This window comes from Pongo pygmaeus, chromosome 11 (assembly GCF_028885625.2).
Source record: "Pongo pygmaeus isolate AG05252 chromosome 11, NHGRI_mPonPyg2-v2.0_pri, whole genome shotgun sequence".
NCBI classification, from domain to species: Eukaryota; Metazoa; Chordata; class Mammalia; order Primates; family Hominidae; genus Pongo; species Pongo pygmaeus.
The window spans coordinates 114,344,337-114,365,051 of record NC_072384.2 but is presented as its reverse complement, the minus strand read 5'-3'; the positions used below and the strand labels follow the sequence as shown (position 1 = coordinate 114,365,051).

The window sequence follows — 20,715 nt, the reverse complement described above, 5'->3', positions numbered from 1 at the left end:
AAGTGAATCAGGAATGAGATATCTTTGAGTTAGATCATGAGAGATCAAAGAGATGTTTAAGTGCTGGGTGGTTGAGCATGACTCATTCAATTTTGCATTTCGGTAATTAGTAGATCTTAAAGCAGTGGCTTTCAAGTGGTGGACACAAAAGCTAGTTTAAGAAATGGGTAAGTGTCAGGCTCGGGCGCGGTGGCTCACACCTGTAATCCCAGCACTTTGGGTGGCCGAGGCGGGCGAATCACCTGAGGTCAGGAGTTGTAGAACAACCTGGCCAACAAGGTGAAACCCCGTCTCTACTAAAAATACAAAAACTAGCCGGGCATGGTGACGTGAGCCTGTAATCCCAGCTACTCGGGAGGCTGAGGCAGGAGAGTTGCTTGAACCCCAAGGACAGAGGTTTCAGTGAGCCCAGATCGCACCACTGCACTGCAGCCTGGGCGACAGAGTAAGACTCAGTCTTAAAAAAAAAAAAAAAAAGAAAAGAAATGGGTGTCAATGACACCAACAGAAACATCTAGTTGGTTTTGTGTGTGTGTGTACGTATGTAACATCAGCTGCAAGAAAATTTTACTTCCATCATCTTCTACACATCCTTCTGCATTGCATGCTTTTTAAATGTGTTCTCTTAGGTACTTTCTCTCACCAAATTGTAATAAACCACTTATTTATCCTCCTCCTCCCTGCCAGACTGTTTTATGATGGAGAACTGCATTTCATCTGTTTCTACAGCACGAAGCCTTATGACTGACCAATTAAAGTGCTTAGTAAATGCTTTAGAGTAAGTAAACATAGAAATACATGCAAGCATGAATGAAATTATGCTATAAATGAAGAAGAAAAAGTTTCTGGCACCTCGACAGAGGGAATAGTAGGATCAAAAAATATTTTGTTTTCTTGCTCATAGGCTTAGGTATTTTTCAGCTAAGAGGGAAATGCAATTTTTATCTGCAGCGTAGAAACAGCTACCATTAGAGAGAAAGAGCTTGAAGTTTCTGGAGAGAAGGTGGATTATATAATGAGGATATTCTCATTTGAGTTAGAAAAGAATATCCAAGGGGCCAGGTGTGATGGATCACGCCTGTAATCCCAGCACTTTGGGAGGCCAAGGCAGGCAGATCATGAGGTCAGGAGATAGAGACCATCCTGGCTAACATGGTGAAACCCCATCTCTACTAAAAATACAAAAAAAAAAAAAAAAAATTAGCCAGGCGTGGTGGCACGTGCCTGTAATCCCAGCTACTCAGGAGGCTGAGGCAGGAAATCACTTGAACCCGGAAGGCAGAGGTTGCAGTGAGCTGAGTTCATGCCACTGCACTCCAGCCTGGGGAACAGAGAGAGACTCCGTCTCAAAAAGAGAAAGAGAAAAGAGAAGAGAAGAGAAGATCCAATTGATTTTTCAAATTTGACTATCTGAAAAATCACCAAATGGCAGCTAGTCCCTTCACCAGCAAAAACTGTTTTTGCCACAATTGTTTGTTTGCACATATGTTTGTCATTCAGAATTTTAGTTTTTAATATTAAAGATTGAACAATACACTAATCTAAAAACATACATGTAAAAAAATTTAAAAATTATTTAAGCATGCCTCTTTCTCAAATCTATTTTTCCAATGGTTATCATGTTATTATGGACCAAAATCTTAGCGTAGGATAAAAATTATTGAGGTATGTTTCTGCCTGTGGCTGAAAAACTCTCTCATATGTTTCATATGCTTATTTTGTGCTTTAAACCATGTGCCAGGCAAAAGAACAAATCACACTGGAATAATTACAACTAGAACGAAGCAGTATTATTTCTTTGTGAGTGCTGTAACTGATATTTAGTCAAAATAAATATAAACAATATTCCCATACGTTTTTAATATATAGAGATCAGAGCTCATATACTAAATCCAAAATATATCAAATATAAAATTCTGAATATTCTTTTGAAATGGTTTGCCTTTCAAAAGACATGGCCTGAAATATGGAAAACTGTATACCTTTGGTTCATGAAAAAATCAAGGCCACTTCTGAGGGCTGAGAGAAATCAAGAGAGAGAAAAAGAATGGTACACTAAAATCAAAAAGGTGTGTTTTAAATGCAGCGCACCAGCATGGCACATGTATACATATGTAACTTACCTGCACGTTGCGCACATGTACCATAGAGCCTAAAGTATAATAATAATAATAATAATAATAATAATAATAATAATAAATAAAATAAAATAAAATAAAATAAAAAATAAATAAAAATAAAAATTAAAATTAAAAAATTAAAAAAAAAGAGATGCAAAAGATCAGAGTTTCCCTGGGCTCCACACAAATAGCAGGAACCAAAGCTCTCAAAGAGAGCAAAAGTGAATGTTATGGACTGACTGACTGTGCCAATCCTTTCCCAGATCCGTACGTTGATGCCCTAATTCCAATGTGGCAGTATTTGGAGGTAGGGCCTCTGAGAAATAACTAGGTTTAGACAAGGTCATGAGCATGGGAACCTTGTAATAGGATTAGTGCCTTTACAATCAGAGAAAGAGACTGGAGTTAACTCGCTCCCTGCATTGTGAGGACACAGCAAGAAGGCAGCCATTTACAAGCCAAGAATGGGGTCCTCACCAGAACCTGATCAGGCTGGCACTCTGATCTTAGACTTCTAGCCTCCAGGAGTGTGAGAAATTAATTTCTGTTATTTGAGCTACCCAGTCTCTGTTATTTTTTTATGGCAGACCGAGCTGACTAATAATGTGGATCCATGCTGTTGGTATACAGCCCAAGTTATTAGAAATTAGCTATTCAAAATTCTGCAAATAAAATTCAACCAAGTATGAGCTTACAAAATTATTTTCAAACACATAATGGGAAATAAGAAGCCATGACTGAGGATGAGCTAATAAAATTAACAAACACATATACCCTGAAGGACACTAGTTGTTATAATTAAAGGGTACAAAATATAAGTAAAGTATATAAGGAAATAACAGCTACAATAAAAAGATCAAACCACATAAGGTTATAACGCGAATCTGCAAATCTGAAAAAAATGTATATTTAGAAAATTTAAAAATAAAATTATTGAAATTAAGAAATCAATGGATGGGTTAAATAGCATATGAGAAACAGCAAAATTCAGAGTAAATGAATTGGGAAATAAATCTGGAAAAAAATGAAAAACATGATATGTTCTCACTCACAGGTGGGAGTTAAGCTATGAGGCTGCAAAGGCATAAGAATGATACAATGGACTTTGGGGACTTGGAGGAAAGGGTGGAAGGGGGGTGAGAGGTAAAAGACTACAGATTGGGTAAAGTGTATACTGCTTGGGTGATGGGTGAACCAAAATCTCAGAAATCACCACTAAAGAACTTACTCATGTAACCAAACACCACCTATTCCCCAAAAACCTATGGAAATAAAAAATAAAAATAAATAAAGTACATATTTGAAAAAATTATCCCAACTATAGACAGATGAGGAACTGAACACAGTATAGGTGTTTAAAATTATAAAGGATACAATAAAAAAGTATGTTTTCCTAATCAAAATTCCAGAAGAGAATGGAAATAAAAGATAGATGTAACATTCAAAGAATTAAGGGTTGAGAATGTACAGAAACTAGACAATTTAAGACCTAGAAACACATATTTGGAAAGAAAAATGTATACCAAACAGGATAAACAGTGATGTAAATAAAAAGAAATTTTTACTTAGCTGCATTTTAGTGAATTGCTGAGCAGCATTGGCAATAATAAGAATTATAAGAAAAAAGAAGAGGGAAAAAAGAAAAATAAGGTTATTTATTTATATAGTGATAAATATGTGTTAGAAACACTAATAAGCACTTTATATATATATATTTGATCCTCACTATCACTCATAAGATGACTACATTATCTCTAAAACACTTGAACAACATCACAGAGAAAATAAGTCACAGGGGTGAAATTTCTTCAAAGAGCTAATAGAAAATAACGTTACTCTGGAATTATCAAAAATCTCTCTCAAAACAAGAACAGGCCTGGGCACAGTGGCCCATGTCTGTAATCCCAGAACTTTCGGAGGCCAAGGCAGACAGATTACTTGAGGTCAGGAGTTCGAGACCAGCCTGGCCAACATGGTGAAACCATATCTCTACTAAAAATACAAAAATTAGCTGGATATGGTAGTGGAAACCTGTAGCCCCAGCTACTTGGAAGGCTGAGGCAGGAGAATTGCCTGAACCCAGGAGGCAGAGGTTGCAGTGAGCCAAGATTGTGACACTGCACTCCAGCCTGGGCAACACAGCAAGACTCCAACTCAAAAAAAAAAAAAAAGGAATAAAAGAAACAAGAACAAGTATTAATGTTCCAACTAAACAAAGCAGTCTTCTCCTACAGAAATTACTAAGGATGTATTTTAGGGACAGAAGATCTGAAAGGGAAGAAATAGTGAGCAAACAATTTGGTAAACATGTAAGTATATACAAATATTTGTGTAGATAAATAAAATACTTGCAAAAATAAAACAAAAATGCTTGTAAAAATAAAAATAACAAAACAATAGTGATATAATATTAACAATAAAGTTCATGTGCCGTTAAGAAGAGAAAGTAAAACCTTGATCAATTTAGGCTTTACTAAATTAAGTCAGCATGGTAAAATGTTAAGGGTGGGCACTATGAGAATAATAATAGAGCATATGACTTCCAAAACACTATAAGAAAAAAAGAAATGGGTAAGAAAAACTTATAATTATAAATATCTAATATATCTAAAAGAAAATAGGAAAGGAGGAAAAAAGCACTGGAATAAATGATACAAATAGAAAATGAATTTTAAAAATAAGTTTTTAGATAGAAATACAAACATATGAACAAATCCAACAAACATAAATGGACTAAAGTGGAAGCTAAGAGACATAAAAGACAAAGATTTTTCAGTTTGGCTAAAAAGAAACAAATTCAGCTATATGATTTTTACACAAGGCACACTAAACTTCTAAGGAGATACAGAGATTGAGAGTAAACAAAGCAAAGCAAAGCAAAATGAAAAAGTACCAAAAAAAGTTACCTAGGCCAAAGGAAATGAAAATAAAGATGAGGGATAGGGCCAAGAAGGCAGACTAGAAGCAGCTTGTATGTGCCGCTCTCACAGAGAGGAACTAAAAGGCTAGTCAACACTGACCCTGCAGGCCAATCATCTGAGAAACCATGCTAGGATCCACGAAGGCAGCAGGAGAACACAGAGAGTAGAGAGGAGCAAAGCTGTCTGTCTGGGATCAATGTGGCAGCAGAAGAACCTCTCCAAAAATGGGAAAGGGTGAGAGAGTGAGAGCTCCCCGGGAGATTCAGAGACCTGTACAAGACTGGGAGTAGGAAAATCTGCCTGGCCCCCAACTGTGCTTCCAGACTGAGGGAGAGAGCCATCCAGACATTTTGCAGGGGCAACTATCAAGTCCAAGGGGACTACAAGCCTTTAACCCCAGAGCAGACCAGCACCAGTGCCATCACCCGAATAAAGGCATAGTTGCAGTGCCTTGGAGCAGTAAGATTGCTCCACCCACCCCCTTGCCAGATGGGGCTCAGCACCAGCTTCTAGCCCATCAGTCCCACTTTAGCCTGAATTTGGCCTGCCACTCCACCCACCCTCACCACTGCTAGGCAGGCAGGCAATGCTTACTAGAGCTTCCAGCCCAGTTGTTCCACTTTTGTGTAAATTCAGCTGCAAGATACAGCCTCCTGATGTCCCGGGAAACACTTAGGTGGCAGGAGGCTGCACATGACCCCACCCACTTTTGCCATGGATAGCCAGGTGGGCAACAACTGCTAGAGCCTCCAGCCCAGTCATCCCACTTCTATGTGAGCTCAGCTGGAAGGTGCAGCTTTCTGTTGCCCTGGAAAACACCCAGAGAGCACAGCAGCATGTGACCTCACCTGCCCTCATCACTGGTTGCCAGGTGATCAATGTGTGCTAGAGCTTCCAGCCCAGCAGTCCTACTTTTGTTGAACTCAGCTGGAGGGCACAGCCTCTTGCTGCCCTGAAAACACCCAGATGGTAGGGCAGACAACCCCATCCAAACCTGCTACTGATAGCCAGGCAAGCAACACATGATAGAGCTTCTGGCTCAGTGGTCCTGCTTCTGAGGGAACTCAGCTGAGGAGCACAAGCCTCCTGTTGTCCCAGGAAACACCTGGACAGTAAGGCATGTGATCCCACTGACCCTGCAAGGCAGGCAACACTTGCTAGGGCTCCTGGCCCAGCAGTCTGGCTTCTGTGTGACTGATCTAGAGGGTGCAGCTTTCTGTTGTCCCAGGAAACACCCAGACAGCAGGGCACATGAACCTGCCTGACCCTGCCACTGGCAGCCAGGCAGGCAATGCCTGCTGGAGCTTTTGGCCCAGCAGTTCCACTACTGTGGGAACTCAACCAGTGGGTAGACTCCTATTGTCCTAGGAAGCTCCCAGAAAGCAGGACAAGCATCCCCACCAACCCCTGCCACTGGCGGTCAGGTGAGCCACATCTTCTAGGGCTGCTGGCCCAACAGTCCTAGTTTTCCCTGAATTTGCTGAGGGGTGCAGGCAGGCTCCTGTTGCCCTGGAAACACCAGGAGGTCAGGGTAGGCAACTCCACCCACCTGTGCCTCCCATAGCCAGATGGAAACATCCACTAGACCTTCCAACCCAGATGTCCCACTTCTGCCTGAACTCTGCAGGCAAGTGCAACCCCATGTTTCCCTGGGAAGCACATGGACATCAAATTAAGGCCAACCTGGCAAGAATACAGCTTGTCTGCCAACTGCAGCCCTTGCTTGAGGAAACTCAATAGATCGGAACGCCCAACAGAAGAAATGCAGGCATGCAGACAGTAATCATAGAGGGCGCCACCAAGACCCAGTAGTGTACTAGAATCAAAGCCAGTCAACCAAACTCAATTTTAACATAATAAAATCCCCAAGAGCATCAATGAACAAAAAAACAAAAAATCAACTGAAAGGATGGAAACTGTAAAGATTGAAGGAACATCAGCCCACACAAATTAGAAAAAGCCAGTGAAAGAACTCTGACAACTCAAAAAGCCAGAGTACCTTCTTTCCTCTAAATAATCATCCTATTTCCCCAGCAAGAGTTCTTAACCAGGCTGAAATATCTGAAATGAGAGAAATAGAATTCAGAATACGAACAGGAACAAGGATCATCAAGATACAGGGAAACAGCAAAACCCAATCCAAGGAAGCTAAGAATCACAGTAAAATGATACAGGAGCTGATAGTCAAAATAGCAATTATAAAAAAGGAACCAAACTCATCTAATAGAGATGAGAAACATACTACAAGAACTGCATAATTAAATCGCAAGTATAAACAGCAGGATAGAAGAAACTGAGGATAGAATCTAAGAGCTGAAATTCTGGCTCTCTGAAATAACCCAGTCAGACAAAAATAAAGAAAAAATAATTTAAAAGGAAGGAGCAAAATCTCCAAAAGATATAGGATTATGTAAATAGACGAAAACTATGACTCATTGGTGTCCCTGAAAGAGATAGGGGGAAAGTAAGCAACTTGGAAAACATATATCAGGATACTGTACATGAAAACTTTCCAACATTGCTAGAGAGACCAACATTCAAATCCATGAAATGCATATAACTCCTGTGAGATATTATACATGAAGATCATCTCCAAGACACACAATCATCAGATTCTCCAATGTCCAAATGAATGAAAAAATGTAAAAGGTAATTAGAGAGAAGAGACAGGTCACATACACAGGGAATCCCATCAGGTTGGACTTTTCAGCAGAAACTCTTCAAGCTAGAAGACATTGAGTGCTTCTATTCAGGATTCTTAAAAGAATATTTGAAACAAGAATTTCATATCTAGCCCAACCAAGCTTCATAAGTGAAGGAGAAATAAGATCATTTTCAAACAAGCAAATGCTGAATGAATTCATTACCACCAGAACTGCCTTACAAGTGGTCCTAAAAGGAGTGATAAATGTGAAAAAGAAAGATCATTACCAGCCACTACAAAAATACACTTAAGTACATAAACCAGTGACACTATGAAGCAACCACACAGACAAGTCTGCATAATAATCAGCTAACAATATGATGACAGGATCAAATTCGTACATATCAATAGTAACCTTGAAATGTAAACAGGCTTAATCCCCCAATTAAAATACACAGAGTGGCAAGCTGAATAAAGAAGGAAGACCCAATAGTATGCTGTCTTCAAGAGACCCATCTCACATACAATGACATCCATAGGCTCAAAATAAAGGAATGGGGAAAAAATCAACCACGTAAACCACAACAACAACAAACACAAAAATGCAGGGGTTGCAATCCTAGTTTTAGACAAAACAGATTTTAAACCAACAAAGACCAAATAAGCTAAAGAAGAGTATTATATAATGGCAATAGTTTCAATTCAACAAGAAGACCTGATTAAGTAGAAGATGGCCAACTTGACACAACCAGGTGGAACAACTGCCATCAAGGGACCAAGACAATTGGCACACTCCTGACAGAGCTTCAGAGGGAAGCCTGTGAGAGTGGATGAAGGGAAGACACAAAAGCTGTGCTCAAGTGGGAGGAAGCTGGGAACCCTACAGGAGGCTACCACGCAGGGGATTAATTCCTGCCCTCCAACATCTCCAAAGGAATGGGTGAGTTGAACTGACAAGGATCAAACTACTCTTGCCACAGGCCTCTGGAATCTTGGCAGGAGGAGACCCCTAAACTATCATGGATACTTGAGTCGGCACGAAGAGCTGCTTAGAGAATTGGTAGGGGCAGCATGCCAGCTGATGCAGAGCCAAAAGGATTTGGTGCCTAAGCACTTGTGGCAGAGCATGACAAGGGATGCCCATCCCCATAGGCTTGACATGCTACCACAGGAGACATTATCCCTAGAGAAACTCTCAGACTGGAACTCTGCAGGGCAGTCTTGCCCATCAGATGGGGCTAGTCTGACTTGAGCACCCCTTGGTCTGCTGGCCTCTTCCAGGGCCCCAGCCTGGCCATGCCTGCTTGTAGAACAGCCTCGAGTGCTCTGGGAGCCCACATAATAGCTCCTGCACTGGTGAACTGTGCCTGACTGGCAGAGAGGTCCAATGGGGCAGCCCCCATGGCCACACACCAGCCTGCCTATTCCCTACCCCCACTGCAGCTTCCTCCAGGCCCACAGTAACCACCTATATCACATTGCCAACATGTGTGTACGTGGTTGGGTTTTACCTTCCCCCATGCCAACGTGTGTGTGCGTGCATCCTAACCTGCCAGTATACAGACCAATGACACTGTAAAGCAACCGCACAAACAAGCTTGCATAACAAGCTAACATCATGAAGACGGGATCACATTCACACATATCAACAATAACTTTAAATGTAAATGGGCTAAATGCCCTAATTAAAAGGCACAGAGTAGCAAATTGGATAAAGAACCAAGACTCATTGGTATGCTGTCTTCAAGAGACCTGTTTCATGTGCAGTAACACTCAGAGGCTCAAAATAAAAGGACGGAGAAAAATCTACCAAGCATATGGAAAACAGAGAAAAGCAGGGGTTACTATCCTAATTTTAGACAAAATAGACTTTAAACAAACAAAGACAAAAAAAGGGGGAGCATTACATACTGGTAAAGATTTCAATTCAACGAGAAGACTTAACTATTCTAAATATATATGCATTCAACACAGAAGCAACCAGAGTCATAAGGCAAGTTCTTAAAGACCTTCAAAGAGACTTAGACTCCTACAAAATAATAGTGGAGATTTCAACACCCTACTGACAGTATTAGATCATTGAGTCAGAAAATTAACAAAAATATTCAGGACCTGAACTGAGCACTGGATCAAAAGGACCTGATAGATATCTACAGAACTCTCCCCTCCCAAAACAAATAGAATGTACATTCTTCTCATTGCCACATGCACATACTCTAAACTCTACCACATAACTAGACACAGAACAATCCTCAGCAAATGCAAGAGAACTATAATCATAACAACTACTCTTTTGCATCACAGCACAATAAAATTAAATATCAAGACTGAAATAATCACTGAAAAACATACAATTACATGGAAATTGAATACCTGTACTTGAATGGCTTTTGAGTAAATAATGAAATTAAAGCAGAAATCAAGAAGTAAGAAGTTATTTGAAATTAATGAGAACCAAGACACAACATACGAGAATTTCTGGGACACAGCTAAGGCAGTGTTAACAGGAAAATTTATAGCACTAAATGCCCACATCAAAAAGTTAGAAAGATCTCAATTTATGAACCTAACATCACAACTAAATGGACTAGAGAACCAAGAGTAAACTGACCCCAAAAACTAACAGAAAAAATAACCAAAATCAGAGATAAACAAAGGAGATTGAGATATGAAAAAACACTGAAAAAAAATCAATGAATCCAAATAATCAATGGTTATTTGAAAAACTTAATAAGATACAAAACCAAGATTAAACTGACCCCAAAACAAGCAGAAGAAATAACCAAAATCAGAGATGAACTAAGGAGACTGAGATATGAAAAATCACTCAAAAGATTAATGAATCCAAATAATCAATGGTTATTTGAAAAAATAAATAAGAGAGACTGCTAGCTAGAATGATAAAGAAGAAAGAAGATCCAAATAAAAACAATTAGAAATTACAAAGGGCATTACACTGATCCTGACATTACCACTGAACCCACAGAAATACAAATAACCACCAGAGACTATTCTGAATAGTTCTATGCACAAACTAAAAAATCTAGAAAAATGGAAAAATTCGTGGACACATACACCCTCCCAAGCCTGAACCCAGGAAAAAAAAAATGAATCCCTGCACAGACAAAAAAATCAGTTACAAAACTGAATCAGTAATAAAAAGCCTATGTATTAGTCCATTTTCATGCTTCTGATAAAGACATACTTGAGACTGGGTATTTATAAAGAAAAAGAGATTTAATATACTCAGAGTTCCACACAGCTGAGGAGGCCACACAGTCATGGTGGAAGGTAAAAGGCATGTATTACATGGCAGGGGACAAGAGAGAATTTGTGCAGGGAAACTCCCCTTTATAAAACCATCAGATCACATGAGACTTATTCACTAACAAAAGAACAGCACAGGCAAGTCCTGCCTTAATTCAATTACCTCCCACCAGGTCCCTCCCACAACACATGGAAATTACAGGAGCTATAATTCAAGATGAGATTTGGATGAGAACACAGCCAAACCATATCAGCCTATCAACCAGAAAAAGCCCAGGACCAGATAGATTCATAGCTGAATTCTACCATATATATAATGAAGAGCTGGCATCAGTCTTACTGAAACTATTCCAAAAAATTGAGGAGGAGAGATTCCTTCTTAACTCATTTTATGAGGCCAGTATTTTCCTGATACAAAAACATGTCAGAGACACAAGAAAAAATAAAATTTCAGGCCAATATCTTTGATGAACATTGATACAAAAAACCTCAACAAAATACTTGCCAATCAAATCCAGCAGCACGTCGAAAAGCTAATCCACCATGACCAAGTAGGCTTTATCCCTGGGATGTAAGCTTGGTTGAACATATACAAATCAATAAATGTGATTTATCGCATAAACAGAACTAAAAACAAAAACCAGATGATTATCTCAATACATGCAGAAAAGTCTTTTGATAAAATACATCTTCACATTAACAACCCTCAATAAATTAGGCATCAAAAGAACACACTTTAAAATAATAAGAGCCATCTATGACAAACCCACAACCAACATCATACTGAATGGGCAAAAGCTGGAAGCCTTCCCTTTGAAAACCAGCACCGGACAAGGATGCCCTCTTCACCATCGGTATTTTACAAAATATTTGAAGTTCCAGCCACAGCAATCAGGCAAGAAAAAGAAAGAAGAGGCATCCATATAAGAAGAGAGGAAGTCAAACTATCCCTGTTTCCAGATGATGTATTTCTATATCCAGAAAACCCCATAATCTTGGCCCAAAAGTTCCCTGATGTGATAAACAACTTTCGCATCTCTTCCCCATTTCTCTCTTGTGTATTTCTTAATTTTGCATATTTTAACTTTGCATGAATCAGAAACATCTGTATTCTTATGTAACTTGCAGTATTTGTTGAAGATGACTTTTGTGAACTAAATTTTTAAGTCTCAGGATACAAAATCACTATGCAAAAATCACCAGCATTTCTATATACTGACAACATCTAAGCTGAGAGTGAAATCACAAATGCAGTCACATTCACAACTGCCACAAAAAGAAAAAAATACCTAGGAATACAGCTAACCCAGGAAATGAAAAGTCTCTACAACAAGAACTACAAAACACTGCTCAAAGAAATCAGAGGTGACACAGACAACTGGAAAAAGGTTCCATGCTCATGGATAGGAAGAATCAATATTATTAAAATGGCCATACTGCCAAAAGCACTTTATAGATTCAATGCTATTTCTATCAAATTACCAATGACATTCTTCACAGAATTAGAAAATATTTTAAAACTCCTATCGAACGAAAAAAAGAGCCCAAATAGCTAAGGCGAGCTTAAGCAAAAATAGCAAAGCTGGAGGCATCACATTACTTGTGTCATGGGAGGGAGCAGGTGGGAGGTAATTAAATCATGGTGGCAGGTTTTTCTTGTGCTGTTCTCATGATAGTGAATGTCTCACAAGATCTGAAGGTTTTATAAAGGGAATTTCAAAGCTGGAGGCATCACACTACATGACTTCAAACTATACTACGAGGCTACAGTAACCCAAACAGCATGGTACTGGTACCAAAACAGATATATAGACCAATGGAACAGAACAGAGGCCTCAGAAATAATGCCACACATCTACAACCATCTGATCTTTGGCAAACCTGACAAAAACAAGCAATGGGGAAAGAATTCCCTATTTAATAAATCATGTTGGGAAAACTGGCTAGCCATATGCAGGAAAGTGAAACTGGACCCCTTCCTTACACCTTATACAACAATTAACTCAAGGTGGATTAAAGACTTAAATGTAAAACCTAAAACCATAAAAACCCTAGAAGAAGACCTAGACAATACCATTCAGGACACAGGCATGGGCAAAGACTTCATGACTAAAACACCAAAAGCAATGGCAACAAAAGCCAAAATAGACAAATGGGATCTAATTAAACTAAAGAGCTTCTGCACAGCAAAAGAAACTATCATCAGAGTGAACAGGCAACCTAGAGAATGGGAGAAAATTTTTGCAATCTATCCATCTGACAAAGGATTAATATCCCAAATCTACAAGGAACTTAAATTTACAAGAAAAAAAACAACCCCATCAAAAAGTAGGTGAAGGATATGAGCAGACACTTCTCAAAAGAAGACATTTATGCAGCCAACAAACATGAAAAAAAGCTCATCATCACTGGTCATTAGAGAAATGCAAATCAAAACCACAATAAGATACCATCTCATGCCAGTTAGAATGGGGATCATTAAAAAGTCAAGAAACAACAGATGCTGGAGAGGATGTGAAGAAATAGGAAGACTTTTACACTGTTGATGGGTGTGTAAATTAGTTCAACCATTGTGAAAGACAGTGTGGCAATTCCTCAGAACCAGAAATACCATTTGACTCAGCAATCCCATTACTGGGTATATACCCAAAGGATTATAAATCATTTTACTATAAAGACGCATGCACATGTATGTTTACTGCAGCACTATTCACAACAGCAAAGACTTGGAACCAACCCAAACGCCCGTCAATGAGAGACTAGATAGAGAAAATGTGGCACATATACACCATGGAATACTATGCAGCCATAAAAAAGTATGAGTTCATGTCTTTTGCAAGGACATGGATGAAGCCGGAAACCATCATTCTCAGCACACTAAAACAGGAACAGAAAACCAAACACCACATGTTCTCACTCAAAAGTGGGAGTTGAACAATGAGAACAGATGGACACAGGGAAGGGAACATCACACACCGGGGCCTGCTGAGGGGTGGGGGACTAGGGGAGGGATAGCATTAGGAGAAATACCTAATGTAGATGATAGGTTGATGGGTGCAGCAAACCACCATGGCACATGTATACCTATGTAATAAACCTGCACGTTCTGCACATGTATCCCAGAACTTAAAGTATAATTTAAAAAAAAAGAGGTGGGGGGAGTTCCCCTGCACATGGCCTCTTGGCCTCCACCATGTAAGACGTGACTTTGCTCCTCATTCACCTTCTGCCGTGATTACGAGGCCTCCGCAGCCATGTGGAACTGTGAGTCATTAAACCTCTTTCCTTTATAAATTACCCAGTCTCAGGTATTTCTTTATCAGCAGTGTGAGAATAGGCTAATACACTACAGAATAGGACAAAATATTTACAAACTATGTGTTTGACAAAGTTCTAATATCCAGCATCTATAAGGAAAATAAACAAATTTACAAGCAAAAAAACAAACAACTCGATTAAAAATGGGCAAATAAAAAGAACAGACTCTTTCCAAAAGAAGACATACATGTTCCCAACAAGATTATGAAATAAAGATCAATATCACTGATTGATCAGTATGCAAATATACTGATAATGTATATTTGTGCAAATTTTAAAACATAGTTTTAAATAACATATATAAGAGAGGAAATGTTTTAAAATAGAACTGAATGGCAACACAACACATCAAAACTCTGACATGAAGTCAAATCAGTATTTTGGAGGGAATTTAATTTTTTACTGGTTATAATGAAAAGAGAACAGACTTAAAATCATTGTGCTATGCATGATATTTTGAGGTTAGAAAGCGTATACTATATATATGATAGAATAATAGAATGGAAGATCAACAAAGACAAAAATGGTTCTTTGAAGAGTAATAAAATAAATAAATTCCTGCTAAGGTTGACAAGAACAGAAAAATTTCCCTCTACTGGCAATTTATTGAGCCAGGTACCACAAAGATTTTTACGGAAGTATAAAATAATGTCACACTTTTCATTAATTTTTTTGTTTTAGGCATTATATTGATTTTGCATTAAAATGTTTATGTTAACATGCATTGAACTTTCTATAGTTATTTAAATAAATACCTTTAAGGTTTCTAAGTTTTAATTTATAATACAACAAGCATCAATAGATACAAGCCCCTAACCAAATCTCTTTAGGGTACTTAATAATCTTTAAGGTAATAAAAGGGTATGGTGATAGCTAATTTTATGCGTCAGTTTTACTAAGCTATGCTACCACAATGTTTGGTCAAACATCAGTCTAAATATCTCTGTGGAGGTTTGTTTTAGGTGAAATAAACACATAAGTCAGTAGATGTTGAGTAAAGCTGATTATTCTCTACAACATGGGTGGGCCTCTTCCAATCAGTTGAAGGCCTTAATAGGGAAACACTAAGGTCCCCAAATAAGATGGAATTCCTTCAGATTTAAGCTACAAAATCAGACATCTACTCTTCCCTGGATCCCCAGCCTGTTCACCTGCCCTACCAATTTTCGACTCAATAGTCCCCACAATCATGTGAGCCAAAGAGAGTCTCTTCTCTCTCTCTTTATCTCTGTCTCTGCATGCATCTCTTTGTATATATATGTATATACACATGTATGTGTATGCATATATATATCCATACATACGTACACATATATGTACATGTACATATGTATGCATACACAGAGAGATACACACAATACATATGTATATATACACATCAACATACAGACACACACACATACACACACACAGACACACACACACATATTGGTTCTATTATATTTCTCTGGCAAACCTTAACAAATACAGATCCTTAGGCCAAAAGTTTGAGAACTGATGCCCTAGAGAAACTTTTACACATGTGCTTCAACATATACAATCTCTAGATAATGCAGAATGCTCCTTGAAGCATTGTTTATATTAGCAAACAATAAAAATCATCCAAATAACATGATAGTAACAAACATGGATAAATAATATGTGGGAAAAGTCACACAATGGATATTATAGAGCAGTGAAAATGAATACAGTACAGCTGCACATAACAAGGTGGATAAAATGTAGAGATACTATATTGAGGAAAAAATAAGACTCAGATGACCATATACATTCTGACATATCTTAATAAAGTAAAAATAAAATATTCAGATATACTATATATACCATTATATATGTGAATACACGTATGTGACATAAAATTATGTTTAGAAAAACAGATAGTGCCATTCAAAATGTTCAGGTTGATTGATTGTCTCTAGGTGCTAAGTAGGGGAATGGGTCAAATAGGCAGGTGATTTCTATCCTATAAATGATTATATCTATTGATTAGCTATTGTTGTGAACAAACTACTTCAAATTTCAGTGGCTTAACATGATAAATAGTTTTTTGGGGGTGCTGTTTATGATTTGTAGGTCAGCTGGGCCACTCAGCTTCAGGCTGTGGTAGTCGGGTTAGAATTATTTCCCAACTCAGGTCTGCTAGAGCAACTCTGTCCTACACAGGTACGTTCTGGGGCTGAGTCTGAAGGCACAGTAACTACTCAATGGCAGTTTTTAACATTGAGGAAACACAGGACAGCAAGCTCTACACTGAGTGCACATTGCAAGCCTTGGCATGCTTGATATTGGTTAATATCCATCGGTCAAAACAAGTCAAATGCACAGACAGAAATTCTAGGGGTGGGAAAGTACACTATTTCCAGGAAAGTAAGGAAGTGAGGAAGAAATATTTTGAAGAGCCATATAATTTACAAAAATAATTTTGTTCTAATTATAGGCAGAGTTTCTCAGCTACTTGTTTGATTTTTATTATTTATAAATTACATAAATGTCTCAGTTTCTCTCTTATAGTCTCTCAAATATTTCTTACTAAAATTAAATATAGATACATACAAGAAAAAGCACCATTTAGAAAGCTAAAGACGTTGGATTTTATTGTTTAATCAGAAAGTGTATAACTATTCATAACATTTATAAATGTATATTGATATCATTTCTTTTTTAGAATAAAACTAAAAACATCTTCAAGTGTACATTAACTGACGCCCAAAGTATTTTACTAACCCATTTTGCAGCAAAGAGAAATAAGCAAGGAAAACAAATTATTGATAATATAAAATACACACTATTATTCTCATTAAAATTACTTTTAATTATCAGTAAAATACAGTTTATAGAGTAACCTAGCTAAACATTATGAGTTTGCAGGATTTGGCAGTTATTTTATTATCAGTTAGGATTCAAAATACTATGTTGCATATTGATTGTACATCCCTATGTGCTAAATGCATATTCAAATTGTGTTCATCTCTTCATGGATACCTCTTTTAATCATTTTGAAAACTTCTTATCATACATATATGTGTGTGTGTGTTTTTTGTTTTTTTTTTTTTTTTGCTAACTGTTCCTCATTTTCCAAACCTACTCAATTGTTCTCTGCTTTCTAATTTAACTGTAATTTCATCAATACATGGAGGCTGCCTCTCCTAGGCCTCTCGATTCCAACTTTTCTATGGAGAATATTTTTGTGGGTGCTTTATATCATACCTTTTGTTTGTCACTAAGTCCCCTGAAAATTCTTTTTGCAGTTTATGAAAAATATACAAATAATCATCAAGTTTGGGACAACCAAAATTATAGTTTGCAAATAATAAGCATTATATTTAGCAACATATAGTATTTCCTATAATGGTTTTGTTAACACATATTACATGCTCTTCATGTGCATTCCTGGCATTTTTCAGACTTTAGTACATAACTACAGAAACATAAGAGCTTGTAACTATTGGCAGGGCACCATGGCACATGCCTGTAATCCCAGCACTTTGGGAGGCCACGGCAGGGAGATGGCTTGAACTCAGGAGTTCGAGACTATCCTGGGCAACACGGTGAAACCCCGTCTCTAGAAAAAATACAAAAATGAGCCTAGCGAGGTGGCGTGTGCCTGTAGTCATTGCTACTTGGAGGCCAAGGTGGGGGGATTACTTGAGCCCGGGAGGTGGAAGTTGCAGTGAGCTGTGATCGTGCCACTGCACTCCAGCCTGGGCAGAGTGAGACTCTGTCTCAAACAAAACAAAATAAAAACTTGTTTCTATTGAAAATGACTTTAGTTTTGAAAATCAAATATATTACAGGTGCCAGATTGATGCTAATCACTTTTTTTTTAAAGAAATGTACTGAAGTGTTTTTATGAGAGGGGGTGGAACAGGAGGACTCAATAGTTCTTACATCACTAAGTAGGAAGTGGAAAGTGTAGAAGCAAGAAGACTTGGTTGGCTTCTCATTCTGGCTCTGCATAAATGTCCCCACATGATCTTGGATAGTTCATTTAATATTTACATTTACCATCTCTGAAACTTACTGTCTTTATTTGGAAATATGGATAATAAATTCTGGTTGATATACTTTTAATGATTGTTTTGTAGATCTAGTAAAAGAATTCTTACAAAAGCAAATTTTTAATTATTTCTACCCTTCAAATTTGGGATTATTTTGTAAAGATTCTCTTGTTATCTCTAGTTAAGTCTTTTGTTTTGTTTTGTTTTGTTTGCTGAAATGAGTTGTTCCTCTCCTAGAAAACCTTCAGTAAAAAGTAATAGATTTATATGATCTGAAGAGAAGTCAGAATATAAGTTCTTATGTAGAACAGTTTATCACTATTTCCGTAACTAGTGGAATAAAATAAATTACTATTGCTATATTGTAGTCTCATTGACCTGTGTCTATCTATTCGATAGAACTATTTGAATTTATAAAAAGGCTATTAGTCACAATGTTCTCAGTTACCATAGAATATGTATGTATTAATTTCATGCAGCAGAATTACATATAACAAAAATCTAATACAATTAAGCTCAAATATCTTCTTGCATTGTATTTGTATAAGTAAAAGACATAATTTTGGTTTCACTGAGTTATAAAATTATATTAGAAAAACTCACACTTAGAATTTAGATTACATAAAAATATTAAGGCATATTTGAGATACCTTTAATGTACAGTTTGTGAAAACCCTCCGATCTTTATGAGTTGAAATAAAAGGCCTGTTTTTTTTTTTTTTAATTATACTTTAAGTTTTAGGGTACATGTGCACAATGTGCAGGTTAGTTACATACGTATACATGTGCCATGCTGGTGTGCTGCCCCCATTAACTCGTCATTTAGCATTAGGTATATCTCCTAATGCAATCCCTCCCCCCTCCCCCCACCCCACAACAGTCCCCAGAGTGTGATGTTCCCCTTCCTGTGTCCATGTGTTCTCATTGTTCAATTCCCATCTATGAGTGAGAACACGCAGTGTTTGGTTTTCCAACAATGATAGACTGGATTAAGAAAATGTGGCACACATACACCATGGAATACTATGCAGCCATAAAAAATGATGAGTTCATGTCCTTTGTAGGGACATGGATGAAATTGGAAATCATCATTCTCAGTCAACTATCGCAAAGACAAAAAACCAAAAGGCCTGTTTTAATGCAAGTTTCTTTAAACCCTTAGCCTTGATACAGCACTTCTAGCTGTATGAGGGCTGAGGGTAGAAAGTGAGGGCACTGGGACAGAGTAAAGTAAGTACAAGCCCACATCAAGAATGATCTTGGCTGGTTTCCTGAAGTAATCAGTGATCATATCCAAGTGTTCCTGCCTTCACTCCAAAATGTTATGCTCTTCCTTTGTGTAGCAATCTAGAATAAACCAAGAATCACAAACAAAAGGAGTTGAGAGGACAGCACTATATATAGGTATTATGAATTCTTGTCAAATGAGAGAGGTAGATTTCAGCATTAAGGAAAGAATAGCCGCTGCCTGAGTAGTTTAAAGAAGGTCAGTGAGATCACAGAGGGAGACTGAACCCAAGAAGGAAAAAGAGAAACACGGAAACCTGAAAAATATTGGCATGATGGCCAAGAAAGCTCTAAGAATATTTGTAATAACTTTGCAATGAGTTTTCTTGCAGAGGGACTCTAGACGTCTCCTTTAAATGCCCCGAACAGGGCAGGTGGAGTTCAAAAGGAGAATGATGTGAAGAATGGCACAGAAAGAGTGAACCTCCAGACTAAGGTCTCCCATGCCTTGCGCCAGAACTATTACCTCTTCTTAGATGGATGCATTGTGTAGAGCTCCACGGTCACCTGGGTCAGTTGCTTTCTCATCTTCAACTGAATTATTTTTTCTTTTATCTTTAGTTGATTCATAATAATTGTACATATTTATGTGCTACAGAGTGAAACTGCAATATATAAGTATACAATAAGTGAGCAAATCAGGATAATTAACATATTCACCACCTCAAGCATTTAACATTTCTTTGTGTTGGGAATATTCAAAATCCTATCTTCTAGATTTTTGAAACTATACAACAAATTATTGTTAATTATATTCATTTGCAGTGCTATGGAGCACAAGAACTTATTCCTCTTCTAGCTGTAATTTTGTACAACTTCTTTCCATCCTCTCCCTCCTCTTCTCAGCCTCTAATAACCATAATTCTGCTCCCTATTTCTATGTGCTCAACGTTTTTTTAGCTCCCACATGAGAGAGAATGTGCACCATTTGTCTTTCTGTGCCTGACTTATTTATTTCACTTTACATAATGTCCTCCAGGCTCATACATGTTGCTGTGAATAATAGGATTTCATTCTTTTTTATGGCTGAATAGTATTCCATTGTGTATATATACCACATTTTCTTTATCCATTCATCTATTGATGGACATTTAGGTTGATTCTCTATCTTAGCTATTGTGAATAGTGATGCATTAAACATAGGAGTACAGTTATCACTT

The 20,715-nt window shown here is 37.7% G+C and overlaps 1 protein-coding gene across 4 annotated transcripts in view; it reads right to left on the bottom strand.

Moving 5' to 3' along the window:
* The window catches only part of SPAG16 (sperm associated antigen 16), a 1,161,609-nt gene that overhangs the window by 483,962 nt on the left and 656,932 nt on the right, over positions 1–20,715 (bottom strand). The gene's annotated exons all lie outside the window — the stretch shown is intronic.